A 14187-nucleotide genomic window follows, 5' to 3' on the forward strand; every position below is an offset into this window, starting at 1 on the left:
TGGCTTTCAAGTGCATCAAATATCTCAAAAATTTGGTAGAAAAGATAACTGATTTTTGATATCAAATTGAACTCAAAGTAAAAAGTAAAAATTAGTTAACTAGCCTTCAGAATTCAAGATAATCTTTTCCAGCTTACTTTTACCAAAATCAGGCTTCAAAAAGTTTTCAAATTTGCCCTGTAACCAACTCTGATGCTCAATGATCAAATTTTCTTGTTCTACTACCAATGCCCCAAATTTCACAAAATGACCTATAGCATGACTGGTGAATACCTATGCATAATCTGACCTCATATTCAGAAAGTTTGGATTCTCCCAGTTCTTGTGGTATATTGGAATGCCTATTTTGGATTTAAAAATGTCTAGGTTATGACCCTCAGATCCCAAAGTGGATCTGGCTAAAAAAAAATTCGTTCCCAAGTAACTAGATCCTCAAACTGATCCATCAACCTTCTTCAACTGAATTGAAAGAAATTCAACCACTGAAAATGAATTTGAAGCTCATTTCACATCCTTTTGCAAACTATCAAATTTGTGTTAGGAGGTCCTTTGACTGGCCTTAAAAACTGATCCAAACATCCGACCGGGCTCTAAAAATTGGCACAATAACTCTCTATTCTGCACTCTTGCACCCTATTGAATCTTGTCTCATGAAAAATTTGGGGTCAAAATATATTTGCTATCAAAGTTGACCTATCAGAATCACTTGCAGATAAACATGTTAGAAAGCAATAAACTAGGTTTGGATTTGGCTTCAAAAATTGGGCAAATGGACACTTGGGAAGATGAAACCTGGGACATTGGTTCTCTATCATGAGGAGAGTATAATTTTGGGATTTGGTCTCATGAAAATTAATTGGGGGTAAATGGCAAGCAGTCAGAGTGAGCTACTTGGATTTGTTGACTGGAAAGAATGGAAAAATTTTATTTTTGCAAATGGAAATGACCTGGAAAGGTGTGCATACAGATTCGTCATGACTTGCAAACTGGCACACTTAAAGTATTTTTAGAGGACAATGCAAGGGTTTAATCCATTTGATCTTATCAATCATAGATCTCAAGTTATGATGTCCTGAACAAGGGTACCAATCAATCTGCAAATACTGACACCAATAAAACTTTAGAAATTGTGTTTGGAATCGCATTTGAAAACTGATCAAACAGATTTTCCATAAGCTAAAACTTGAAACATAACAAGTCTCTAATGTCTAAAATACAACACAAAAGAAAATTTAGCATTTTGATCAACTGGTCAAAAGTTATAGCATGTCAAATAGGGCTTCCCAGAATTATGTACAATGTGCATCTAGTAAAGAAAACAGTAAACTACCAACTTTGAGGGATTGAAAACCTAGTCAAACAGATTTGTAACAACTTGAAATCTAAAACAAAGGTTCTCAGGTATGGACACTAGACACTCCTAAAGTGGTGTGTCATGACACAATTTTGTGTGTGAGATATTCAATGACAAACACAGCTTCCTATCAATGTTTGACACCAGTGAAAAATGTAGATTTGACATTTGCTCAAAATAGGACTTCGCCAAATGACTTAGAATCTCAATTTAACTTCATGAAACACATAGACTCACTGAATGAAAGGTGTTAGAAACATTAAACACCTCATGGGGCTCAAAGGTGCAGTCGGGTACAATCTCATCAAAAAGCATTTATAGGGCTCAATTTTCTCAACAGTGCTCAAAATTTAGGCTACAATTTTGAGCACCAATAGTGAGACTAGATAGGTTCCAATTTTTATGACTAGTGAGACCATGAGGTTGGCTCTAGTTTTAGAGTTGTGATACCATTTTTCTCAATGTTCTTCTGCTATGAACAATAGTAGTGTATTTCTTTTGAAGCATTGTATACTACACAGTCATTCTTTGTGTATTTTCTAAGTTTTGATATACAGATGATGTATTGTTTTCAATGAAATTAATATAAGAGCTTCATTTTCTTTAGTTCCATTCTGATTCTCATCTCCTACTTTTGTTATTTGCAATCTTTTGTGTTTGAGAATGAAGAGCTTGAACTCAATTGCAATCCCTTGAGGTTTTATGTCAGGATAAATTTTCTATTGGAACAAAGATCCAACTAAATGCTTATTTACATTGACAAGATTGTGGGTTACACTAGGAGGATATCACCATAAGTATGAGAGTTGTTATGAAAATTGATTTTTGTTTGCAAGTCAAATAGATAGATTAGATGTCTAAGTATATGAGTATATTAAGATGTCCACCTATATGTGAAGGTTTAGTTGATGCCCAATGGATAAGGGATTGGTCAACTTGGAGAGTGCATGTCCTCTATTGTTGCATACCCAGGTTATGCTAACATATCAAAACTTCAATTGAATATCTTTCCCTTTATGTCTAAGGAGATAAAAGGTTTTCCCTCACTTGGTTTATTAGATTCATGTACTCTATCATTAGCTATTTCACCCAAAAATTCTTGCATAAACATAGAAGATTAAGAGGTTTTATCTATTTTCTAGATTCAATTATATACCTTTACATTGGTACCATATAAAGAATCTGAGGCCCACCCACCTAGGTCTTACAAAGCCTGAAGAATAAGAAGGAATTATCCTTATAGTTGGACCAAGACTATAGTCAAGTGCATCCATTATAGGAATTTTCTAACCTTAGATTTATTGGTCTAGTTTCTTGATTATTTTCAAAATTGTTAAATCAGGAGCCAACAGCCTAATTTTGTCTGGGTTGAAAGGGGTTATTTTAGTGGGTCAGTTAATTTCCTAAATATGATATTCCACTTTTTAAAAGTGAATATATATCCCAAGAGGGAATTATTCCCTCACTTCTCACTTTTGAATTAGAAATTTTGAGAGAATAATCCAAATCCTCTTTAGGAGGAATTACTATTTGATTCTCTGCGAGAGCTATAGGCATGGAATTGTCTTGAGGTTGGTCTGATTGGATCTAACTCAGGGAGACTTCAAAGCTTTAGGGAAACCTCCATAGAGAAACTCTTTTATTTCATGTGATCCTAATTTTCCCATTTTGGTTGCTTGCTAGACCTCTCCCATTTTTATGTTTGGACTCTATTTTAAGGTCTATTTTGGATAATAGTTTTCTAGGAAGAAGAGAACTAGTGTTTGTTGGAAGCATGAATTCTGATGAAATTCTTATGGGGGAGTATGTAAAAACATGATTAGATCATTATCATGATGATATGTTACATTCATGGTTGTGTTTGTCATTGGTATCAACATAGCAGTTTTATGTGGTATCTAATAGAAGAACAATGAAAAGATCAAGTTGGTACAAATAGATAGTTGAGTACTTTTAGTAGTGAGGTTAAAGGGAGATACTACTAAGTGTCTAGTATATGTGGCTAAACTTAGAAGCATAAGATATTAAGTTTAGTGAAGACTGTTCTGAGATGGAATTTATAAAGGCATGTTCTAGTAAACTTGTTATATCTCATAGTAGATTTATTATTCTAAGAAGCCAAAGTTAAAGATGTAAAGAAGACATTTGGGAGATGACATAGCTAAGCTCACTCATCATAATAATATGTGTACAAAAAGATATTCAAGTTACAAGGTGGAAGATTAATGTCATTTTTAAGTGTAACATATTCTTAATGTGGTCCTATAACAATTAATTGAGAATGCATAATAGCTAACTCAGGGAATTGTTGAATGGATTTAGTATAAAGGAAGGACATTTTTCTTTATCACATATGGAAGAATACAAATGATTATAAGTAGCACAAGAGAGGAATGAAAATATAAGCAAAGCTAAGTAGAAGTGAAGGAAACTTCATTGCCAAGGTTTTATTGTGATTCAAAGTTGGATACTTGGATCCAAGGTTTGTGACCTAATCTACAAGGTATGATAGTGATTGATTTAGCTAACAAGATAGAGGAGAGAATTTGCAATATAGTACACATGATTATTCTACAAGTTATATTTGAGAGTTCAATTGTATAGTGAGTTCGGTGATCTTGCCCCAGAAGTTGTTTGGACAGTGGGTCCTTCTATTTTCTACAACTCCTAATAGGGTTAACACAATTCCTAACAAGGTTGGAATCTTCTAACAAGGATTCAAAGTCTCCTAATAGGGACTCATATGTACTAAATGTTGTAATAGACTCCTAACAGGGTCCATCCACTAACAAGGAATATTTATATTAGTACATCATCTTGTGAGCATCATTCCCACCAAGATTTTCCCTCTGATCAAGGGGTTCCCTAGTTAACATATTTGGTGTAATTGTTTATGTGCATCTTGTTATGGTTGTTTTTTACTTTGGTTGAATGGAAAAGATTGTTTAAGATTGATAAAGGCTTTAACAATTGGATAATTGATTCATGTTCCCCTCTCAATTATCTTGGTGGACTATTGTTTCTAACAATGTTCCCCTTCATCCTTGTATGATGGCTCTACCCGATTGGGTGGGTGTGAGCATTTGATTGATTTTTGACTCAAGGGTTTGGGGTTTCATGACATTATGTTGGTCATTTTTATCATATGGACTTTAAACCTAGATTTTATTTGATATTCATGGCTTTTGTACCCAAAGAAATAATGGGTTTGAATTTTGAGGTTTTTGACTTTTTGAGTTTTTCACCTCAAATTGTGTTTGCCCTAATTCTCAAGTTTTCTTGGCACTATAGTTTTTTGTGGATCTAGATTATATATATGGATATCTTTTTGACCCTTGATGTATTTTTATTGCATTGGGATTCATACCAAATCTGTACTCCTAGATATAGACTGGTTGAGTAATTTGTTTACTTGTTTCTTTTTGTTTCTCATCCAGCCCTTGTTATTTATGATCTTCATTTTCTTGGTACTTTGATATGTAAGCACATGTGCATGCATATGTCGGGTGCTTACAAGACTCAAACTCCTAGTTTTTATCAATAGAGTTATGAATCATTAGGGTTGGGTTGGGAAACTGCATTGCCTATGGGCACTTATATGTGATGAGCATGGGTATGTAGGGTAAATGTGTGGAGGGGCTTCTCTCGCTGTCCTGATTACATTCAGACAAGGTAGTGTAAAAAATTTTCTAAATAGGTGATAGCTAAATAAATTATTGGGTAACAAAATGAAGATAATTAAAATATGAGTACCTGGTGGTTGATCCAAGGGTACGGGCCTGGCGATATATCCAAGAGCAAGTGCCCATATGGTTAACTTCCAAGGGTATAGTGTGATGGCCTCATGAGGGAGTGTTTTCAAATGATATTTAGCTTGGGATCCATGATACAAGGTGACCTACTCTCCACCAAATTCCCTACATAGTAGTTTCATAGAGTATCTGACCAGGACTTGTTGTATTACATTGTCTCATGATCTTGTCTTTAGTCCTCTATACTATTTGGCATGAGTGTTAGCCTTGAATGATTGTATTGCATATGTTTGAGCTTAGATCACTATCTCCACCAACATGATAGGAGTGGTCCTATAGGTTCCTCATGGTTGGGAGGCGTAGCTACATTTACCATTGTTGGGGACTAGCATACATAGTTGGTCTTTTTCCCTATTTAGTTTCAGAGCTAGATGCTCACTTGGTTCTCCAGATCTTTTGGAGTATGGTCCCTATGATTTATTTTATTTTGGTTATAGAGATAGTTGATTTATTCTCATGTATGTTAATTGTGATGTTACTTTTCTAAATGTTTACTAGATACTATGGATTAGATGGTTGATTCATCCTTTCTAGCATGCTAAGCTATTTTGAATTATTAGAGAGGGGATTCCTCACATGATAATGCATTATCTTGTGCAATAAAACCCTTCTCTTGTGTAGAACATGGTGAATTCTTGAGCAAGATTGTACTCTCTCATGCAAGGCGGGGTATTCACTCACGTAAGGGTGGGAATTCTCTGGCATGAGCCTTGATCTCAGTGCTAAGAGTTTTTCTGACCAATTTTTGCATTCCCTCACATGGGAATCATGTTCTTTGATGTGGGAAAGTAGTTTCTAACACACATCATTGTAGTTCCTTGTATGAAGAGGTGTTCTCTCACATAGCCTTTAGGCTTGTGTTTCCTCACACAAAAAGTAGGGGTATCTCTACTAACTTTAAGGAAATGTGTTTAGGTTGTTTGAGTACCCTTTAAGATTACAAACCTTCCTAGGCTTTGACAAATTGAAGATTCTAGGTTTAGTATTTATTTCTATTCTCTTAATTAGTTGAATGCATTGGTAAGTAGTGATGCTTGGAAATGTTGGATGTTTGGATTGGTTCGTTAAGTCTTCCATTGTGATATTTGGATCAATTGTATCTTGATATTGTTTGATTCCATGATTTTTCTTTATATATATATATATATATATATATATATATATATATATATATATATATATATATATATAGTATTTTATTCATCCTTGTTCCAAGGATCTCCTGGCAAGGCATTACATCTTGTATGAGAGCCCATGTTGCAACATTGGGATCTCTGTGTTATGCTCCCACTATGATAATGTTTTGATTATGTATAATGGTATCTTATTTTATTTTATACTTATGATATTATGTTGTTGTATATGACTATAATCCTTATCTTGTTACTCCTTTAGTGATGCCTCTTATATATAGACCTGGTGGTTGGGATAACACCCAATGAAATGACAATGAAGAAGTACATCATTAGGAGGAAGGTTAGAAAATTGGGGGAGGGAAAGATGATAACAATCGAGGTGATGTTATCAAATTTTTTCCTTTATTAAAAGATATTATAGCTTGGTTGGGACCTTGATTTGAGGAAAACCAATAGGATGATGGCTAGGAAGAGGGATCTCACCATGGAGATTCCCACATGTCAAATCATAGAGAGGAAGAGGAACATGAACATGAACATTCTCAAACACCACCTAGTGGTAGAGGGCACCATTAGAGAGGTTGAGACCATTATGGTGATGATTCCATCCATATGGATATGATAAAATCCCTTGAGTATTCTAAACCTCCATACTTTTATGGTAAGGGAAGTGGCCTCAAGGCTGAAACTTGGTTACTTGATATGGAATGTTTCTTTTTGATGTATACATATGTAAAAATATTGAGAGCCTATTGTAACACCATGAAAATAAGAGATCATGCATCTATTTGGTGGAACATTGAGGGGCAGAAGCTCTAAATTAGTATAGCATATCTCACCTAGGAGATCTTTGAGGAGAGATTTAGAGAGAGGCTCACATCCCCTTAGTTTAGGGAGGCTCAAGTTGATGAGTTCCATGAGATAAACAAGGGAACATGTTGGTGGATAAGTACAAGATGGCATTCTTTAAGCTCAAGTAGTACTCATGCAATAACCATGATGAGATACTCCTTACTCAATTTTTTTTCTGAGGTATTAAGGATTCCATCATTGGAGATGTCTGGATACATCAACCTAGGACACTTGCCTTTGTTGTTAGGAAGGCAAGGATTAAAGAAATAAATGTGGTGAAGGGGTTTAGTGGAAAACTACGTTCTTAAGGCCATAGTACATGACCTTTAGGGAAGGATGTACAATCCCCTTAGACATAGTTCTTAGGAAAGGGATAGATCCAATCATTACCCTCGCAAGGTGATCGTGGCCGCTAGAAGTGACAAAGCCATCAATATTTGCCTAAGGGTGGGTAGAATTTAGGTTTCACAAGAGAAAAGGGTTGTGACTAGAGTAGAGGTTAGTAGTCTTAGTAGAATCATCCAACTTAGAGTAGTTAGTAGAACTCTAGAAAGGGAAGTGCACCTTAGTCTACTACTTCTTAGATTGGACGTGGGCAAGGTTCTAGTATTAGAGGAGTGTGTTTCTCATGTGGTCAACTCAAACATAGAGTAGTGGAATGTCCTTTGAAGACATCTTTAGGGCCTATCATGTGGGGTGTAGGTATAACCCATAAGGGTTTTGTAGAGGTTGATAATCATCAAGATGAGCACCAAATTACTATAGTCAAGGCTACAAGTATGTTTCATGGTATTTCTTCTATAGTAGTAATTGATTTAGGTGCTTAATATTCTTTTTATTTCACTATCGCTTGTTCATCAATGTGTGCTACTAGCTACATGATAGGTTGATAGGTGGTAGGTTGAGTTAGCTATAGGTTCCAAGGTAACTTTGGATTCTATAGTTAGGGACTATGTGTTGGACTTCAGCATCTTCACCACCATAGTTTATCCTACCCTTAAGAACTTATGATATCATTTTTGGTATGGATTAGTTATCCACCTATTAGGAAAATATAGATTGCTGACATAAATTGGTTCAATGTGTTGATGATACAAAAGGGTAAACAAAGCTTGTAGTGGTTCAGAGGCTAGTCTCACTTCAAATGATCTTAGCTAAGCAACTAGAGAAAAGTGTGTGACATGGATGTTAGATGTTTGTGGTCTTTTTTAGTGACCTTGAGGAGGTTGAGAGTCATAAGGTGATGCTAGACAATCACCCACTCCTTCATGAGTACATAGATGTATTCCCTGATGAGATACTAGGAATGCCACTTGAATGTGATATTTACTTTTATATAGGTATCATTCCAAGAGAGGAGCCTATTTCATGAGCTCCTTACCATATGACTACTTAGTAATTGAGCGAGCTCAGATTGCAGTTTGAGGAATTTTTGGACAAATGCCATATTCATCCTAGTGTATCCCATGGGGTGCACCAATCATCTTTGTGAAGAAGAAATTTTGATCATTGCAATCATGTATTGATTATTGATAGTTGAATAAGGTGACGGTGAATAACTAGTATCCTTTATCGAGAATGGATGACCTGTTTGATTAGATGAAGGGAGTAAGAGTGTTCACAAAGATTGATCTTAAATTGGGAAACCATCAACTTTGAATTCATGAGGCTAACATTCATCATACAATTTTTCATATATGCTATAAGCATTATGAGTTTATAGTTGTACCTTTTTGGTTAACTCATGCGTCGTCAGTGTTTATGAGTTTGATGAATGGGGTATTTTTCATGTACCTTGATTGATGTGTCCTTATTTTCTTGGATGACATATTGACCCATTCTAAGACTATTGAGGAGAATGAGGTCCATTTATGCCAGGTGTTGTAGTGTTTATGAGACCATCAATTATATGGAAACCTGGGTAAATGTGTATTTTTCCAGCTTGAGGTAAAATATTTGGGGCATATCATCATAGGTGATGGTATTGTGGTAAACCAAAAGAAAATCTAAGCTATCATGGATGGTCAATTCCCACTAATGTTTCTAAGGTTCATAGTTTCATGGGATTGGTAGGTTACTACTATTGATTCATGAAGGACTTCTCATGAGTGGCTCATCCTATCACTTCTCTTTAGAGGAAAGGGAAGAAGAGTGTTTGGTCAGATCAGTGTGAGTCATCATTTGAGGCTCTGAAGGAGAAATTGCCTAATGCACCAGTCCTTGTAGTGCCTAATCTTGTGGGAGATTTTATGGTTTTCACAAATGCTTCATTGGAAAGTGTGAGTGCATTGTTGATGTAGGATGGTCATGTGATTGCATACGATTCTAAAAAACTCAAGTGCCATGATCTTAACTATTGTACTCATGATTTGGAACTTGTGGCTATGGCACATGTTCTTGTGCACTGGAGACATTTCCTTTTAGGACACAAGTTTGAGATGCATAGCAATCATCATAGGTTATAGTATATCTTTACTCAGACAAACCTAAATGCACGAAAACATCACTGGATAGAGTTCTTGTGTGGATATGATTTTTATGTTCACTATATCAAAGGGAAAGATAATGTCATTGTGGATGCCTTGAGTAAGAGGTGACATGAGATATTAGTTTTGTCACTAGGAGTTTATTTCCTAGGTCATATCCTGTATACCTTGCCTAGTGACACATGGTTTCATGAGGTGATGGTAAAGATTGAGTCTAAACGTACCCTTGAGGGGAGGTTTTTAGGCTATTTTCTAGAGTCGAATGGAATGATACGATACTTGGGGTGTATTTACATGTCGATATCTAGTGTTCTTCATACCTTGATTTTGTTGGAATCACATCATGCACTGTACTCCACACATCCCAGCATTAAGAAGATGCATGCTGATCTTAGACAATTGTATTTTGGGTAGGGATAAGACATGATGTTTCTAATTTTATTGCCCAATTTCTTGAGTGCCAAAGAGTGAAAACAAAACATCAACATCTAGTAGGCCTTTTGCAACTACATACCATTCCAGAGTGGAAGTGAGACACTATATCTATTAATTTTATCACAGGGTTTCCTATGTTGTTGCAATGCCATAATTGTATCATGGTGATAGTGGACAAGTTGTCCAAGGTAGCACATTTTTCACCCATGAGAACATTCTACACATCTTCTTTTGTAGTGCATATTTTCTTAGAAGGTATTGTTTGATTGCATATAATCCCTTGTTAGATTATATTGAATAGAGATCCAATGTTTACCTCATTAGTGTAGACATCTCTCCAGCATGCCTTGGGTGCACAACCTAATTGTAGTTTGGCTTACCACCCAAAGACCAATGGTTAGACAAAGAGAGTGAACCAGGTTCTTGAAGACATGCTTTGTCATGGATAGGCAGGTGAAGTTGGAGGATTATATGTACCTTGTTAATTTTTCATATAACAATGGGTACCATAGTTATCTTGGCGTGTCACCTTTTCAAGCCTTGTATGGTAGACCATGTTGTACCCCTTTGATTTGGGATCATTTAGAGGACCGAGTGATTTTAGGTCCAGAATTGCTTCAAGATATGGAGCAACAAGTTGTTTGTATTAGAGAGAATTTAGATACTACTCATAATAGGCAGAAGAAGTATGTACATGCCCATAGGTTGGATCATCACTTTTCAATTGGTGACCGGGTGATTTTGAGAGTGCATCTATGGAAGATCCCTATCCATTATGGGAAAGGCTCTAAGTTGGTACCATGTTTTGTAAGACCATTTGAGATCTTTGAGAGGATTAGTCCTACTGCTTATCAACTGGTGTTGCCACCAAGCCTATCACGCATCCATGATGTTTGCCATGTTTCTATTTTGAGGTAGTATATTCCCGATGTGACCCATGTTCTTGATTGAGATGCTTTGTAGGTAGAGGATAGGAAAATTTCTTTAGAGAATCTTTGTATCCTTTAGCATCAGACACTGACCCTCAAAGGTTAGGACATAGAGTAGGTAAGGGTCCAGTGGGACTAAGCAATGAGACTTTTACTACTTGTGAAGATGCTACAAGGTTGAAATATTTGTGCCCTTATCTTTTTGCAGGCTTCTAGGAGTAAGCCTATGCCTAGTGGGGGAGGATTTCGTGCCTCCCTTCTTTGCACTTTGCACTTTGTTATATTTTGATTTTGAGAGATACTTTGATACTCATGCAAGATGACATTCGAGATGATCTGATGGTCAGATACTATATTTTGATTGCTAATATCATAGATGTTAGATGCTATGTTTTCCAATTTGATCATATCTGCATGATGATGTGTATTGATGTGACATGATGCTTTATGATGATATCTATTTATTTGTATTCAGACTTATACTCCTTTTATGATTATATGATGGACTTATTGGATTCTAGATGCTTGGATTCAATGTTATGTTTATTTACTTCATTCTTGCCTTGTGATATTTTATGGTGCATTGAGTGATTTAAATAGATGATTTTAATGTGATTAAATAAATGGTTATTTAATGTGATTTAATGCATTATCACTTTGTATATATTATTATATACAATTACACTTGATCATGTTGTTCAGTGTACAAGATTTATATCCCCAGTAATGGCACATGGAGTTAGTCATTCAATTGTACTTACCTAGTCAATGTCATCCTTGTATGGTTCACGTATCTTATTTAATTGATTAATTAAACCCTCTAGTGATTTAATAAATCAAGACTCATTTGCATTATGTGATTAGACCCACGATTGTGTCTGTGCATTTAAAGGTTCATATTTTTCGTGCAAGTTATTAAGGGATTTTTTAGTTTAATAGTTTAAGGGAATTTTGTATTGGATTTAATTATTTTATTTCCTAGCAGCTTTGTCATAGTTGAATTCCATTTAATTGTAATTTCCCAATTTTGCCTGGGTTGAAAGGGGTTGTTTTAGTGGGTCAGTTAATTTCCTAGATATGATATTCCACTTTTTAAAGTGAATATATATCACAAAAGGGAATTATTCCCTTACTTCTCGCTTTTAAATTAGAAATATTGAGAGAAAAACCTAAATCCTCTTCAGGAGGAATTATTGTTAGTGTTCTTGGATCTATCTTGGGATGAATTTGGTTTCCTGAGCTTTTGGGAAACCTTTATAGAGAGATTATTTTATCGCGTGCGATCTTGATTTGTCCCTTTGGTTTATTAGGTAGAGCTCTCCCATTTATATGTTTTGACTCTATTTTAGGGTCTTTTGTAAATAGCAATTTTCTAGGAGGCAAAGAACTAGTGTTCCCCTCCATTCATGTATGTTGGCTCTACCCAGTTGGGTGGTATGAGCATTTGATTGAATTTTTACTTGAGGGTTTGGGTTTTTGTGTCATTATGCTGGCCATTTTTGCATACAGATTTTGAACCTAGATTTTATTTCATATTCATGGCTTTTGTATCTAAAGACATAATGGGTTTCAATTTCAAGGTTTTTTACTTTTTAGGTTTTTTTCCCATGATTTATGTGCCACCATGATTCTTGAGGTTTCTTGGCATTGTAGTTGCTTGTGGATCCAAATTATCCATAGGGATATCTTTCTTACCCTTGATGCATTTTTAGTGCATTGTGATTCATACCAAATCCATAGTACTAGATATAGGCTAGTTGAGTGATTTGTTTACTTGTGTCTTTTTGTTTCTCATCTAGCCCTTGTTATTTATGATTTTTGTGTTGTTGATGTGCCCACACTTGAACATGTGCATATGCATTTGTTAGGTTCTTATGAGACCTAAACTCCTAGTTGTTATTGGTGGAGTTATGATTCATTGGGGTTGGGTTGGGAAACTGCATTACCTATAGGAACTCATCATGTGATGAACGTGGGCATGTAGGGTAAACATTTGGAGGGGCTTCTCTAGCTATCTCGGTTACATTCTAACAAGGTAATGTAAAGAAGTTTCTAAATAATTAATAACTAAATAAATTACTAGTTAATTAAACTAAGATAATTAAAATTTGAGTACCTAGCAATTGATTTGAGGGTTCAGGCTTGGCAGTATATCCAAGGGCATGTGCCTATACGGTTACCTTCTAAGGGCATAGTGTGATGGCCTCCTGAGGGAGTGTTTCCACATGATATTTAACTTTGGCTCCATGAAGCCAAGTGATGCAAAAGAATCCTAGGTGTAAGAACAATCTTGCATCACACAAAAATATTTTATTTTCAACCTTTTCTATTATAATAAGGACTAGTAGACAAGAAATTACTATTTTTGGGAACTTACTATCTTTAGTAAGTTTGTCATATGAGCTCAAAATGTCCTAATTTTAGAGGTGCATATTCATCTTAGATATGTCAGCCTACTAGTTGAGGCTCAATGCCATATCATGTGTATTCATAGATTTATTGTGGATTTTTTCTTTGCAATTTCGGTTAATAAAGTTTAGGCTCACCATTGGAGGCCTTAGAGTGCCCAAATCAAGTTTGAAAACTTCAAGGATGGGTGCATGCACCAATCTAAAGTTGTAGATTAGGAGTTGGGGTTTTCAAAAAGTGGTTTTAATAGCTAATCAAAGCAATAGTTCAAGAGTTATGGTTTTCTAAAGTTGGGCTGATTAAAACATCCAAAATAAATGTCAAAAATGTATTTGGCTAGCTTTATAAGTATTGTTAGGGTTTGTTGGCCCTAGGTATTAAGTTTGAATGTCTAGAACCTTCTCAAGTAGCATAAAATTGCCTATTTAAGAAATGCATGAACATTATCTAGGATAACTCTTGGTGGTAATTCATAGCTTGGTCTTGAAAATTATTGTAATGAAGGTACCCATGTGGGTTAGCATATTGTAATTGTGAATTTTGTAATTCTACATTTACAGTGATAATAAGAAGTCCATATTTTGTTCTTGCATTTTTTGTTATTTCTTTGTTTATGTTATGTGATTATGGTATTAAGGGGAGAGCCCGTAATCAAGTGGTATCAGAGCTAGAGTTCTTGAGTGTGTGGACAAATCACTAACTATGAGGTAGTTCACACTAGGACCATGGTCTGGGTTGAGTGTGTAGATGAATTGCTGATTGTGAGGCAGTTTC

The sequence above is a fragment of the Cupressus sempervirens genome, chromosome 10 (assembly GCF_028749045.1).
Source record: "Cupressus sempervirens isolate cs-2001-9-10 chromosome 10, ASM2874904v1, whole genome shotgun sequence".
In the NCBI taxonomy this organism is placed as follows: domain Eukaryota; kingdom Viridiplantae; phylum Streptophyta; class Pinopsida; order Cupressales; family Cupressaceae; genus Cupressus; species Cupressus sempervirens.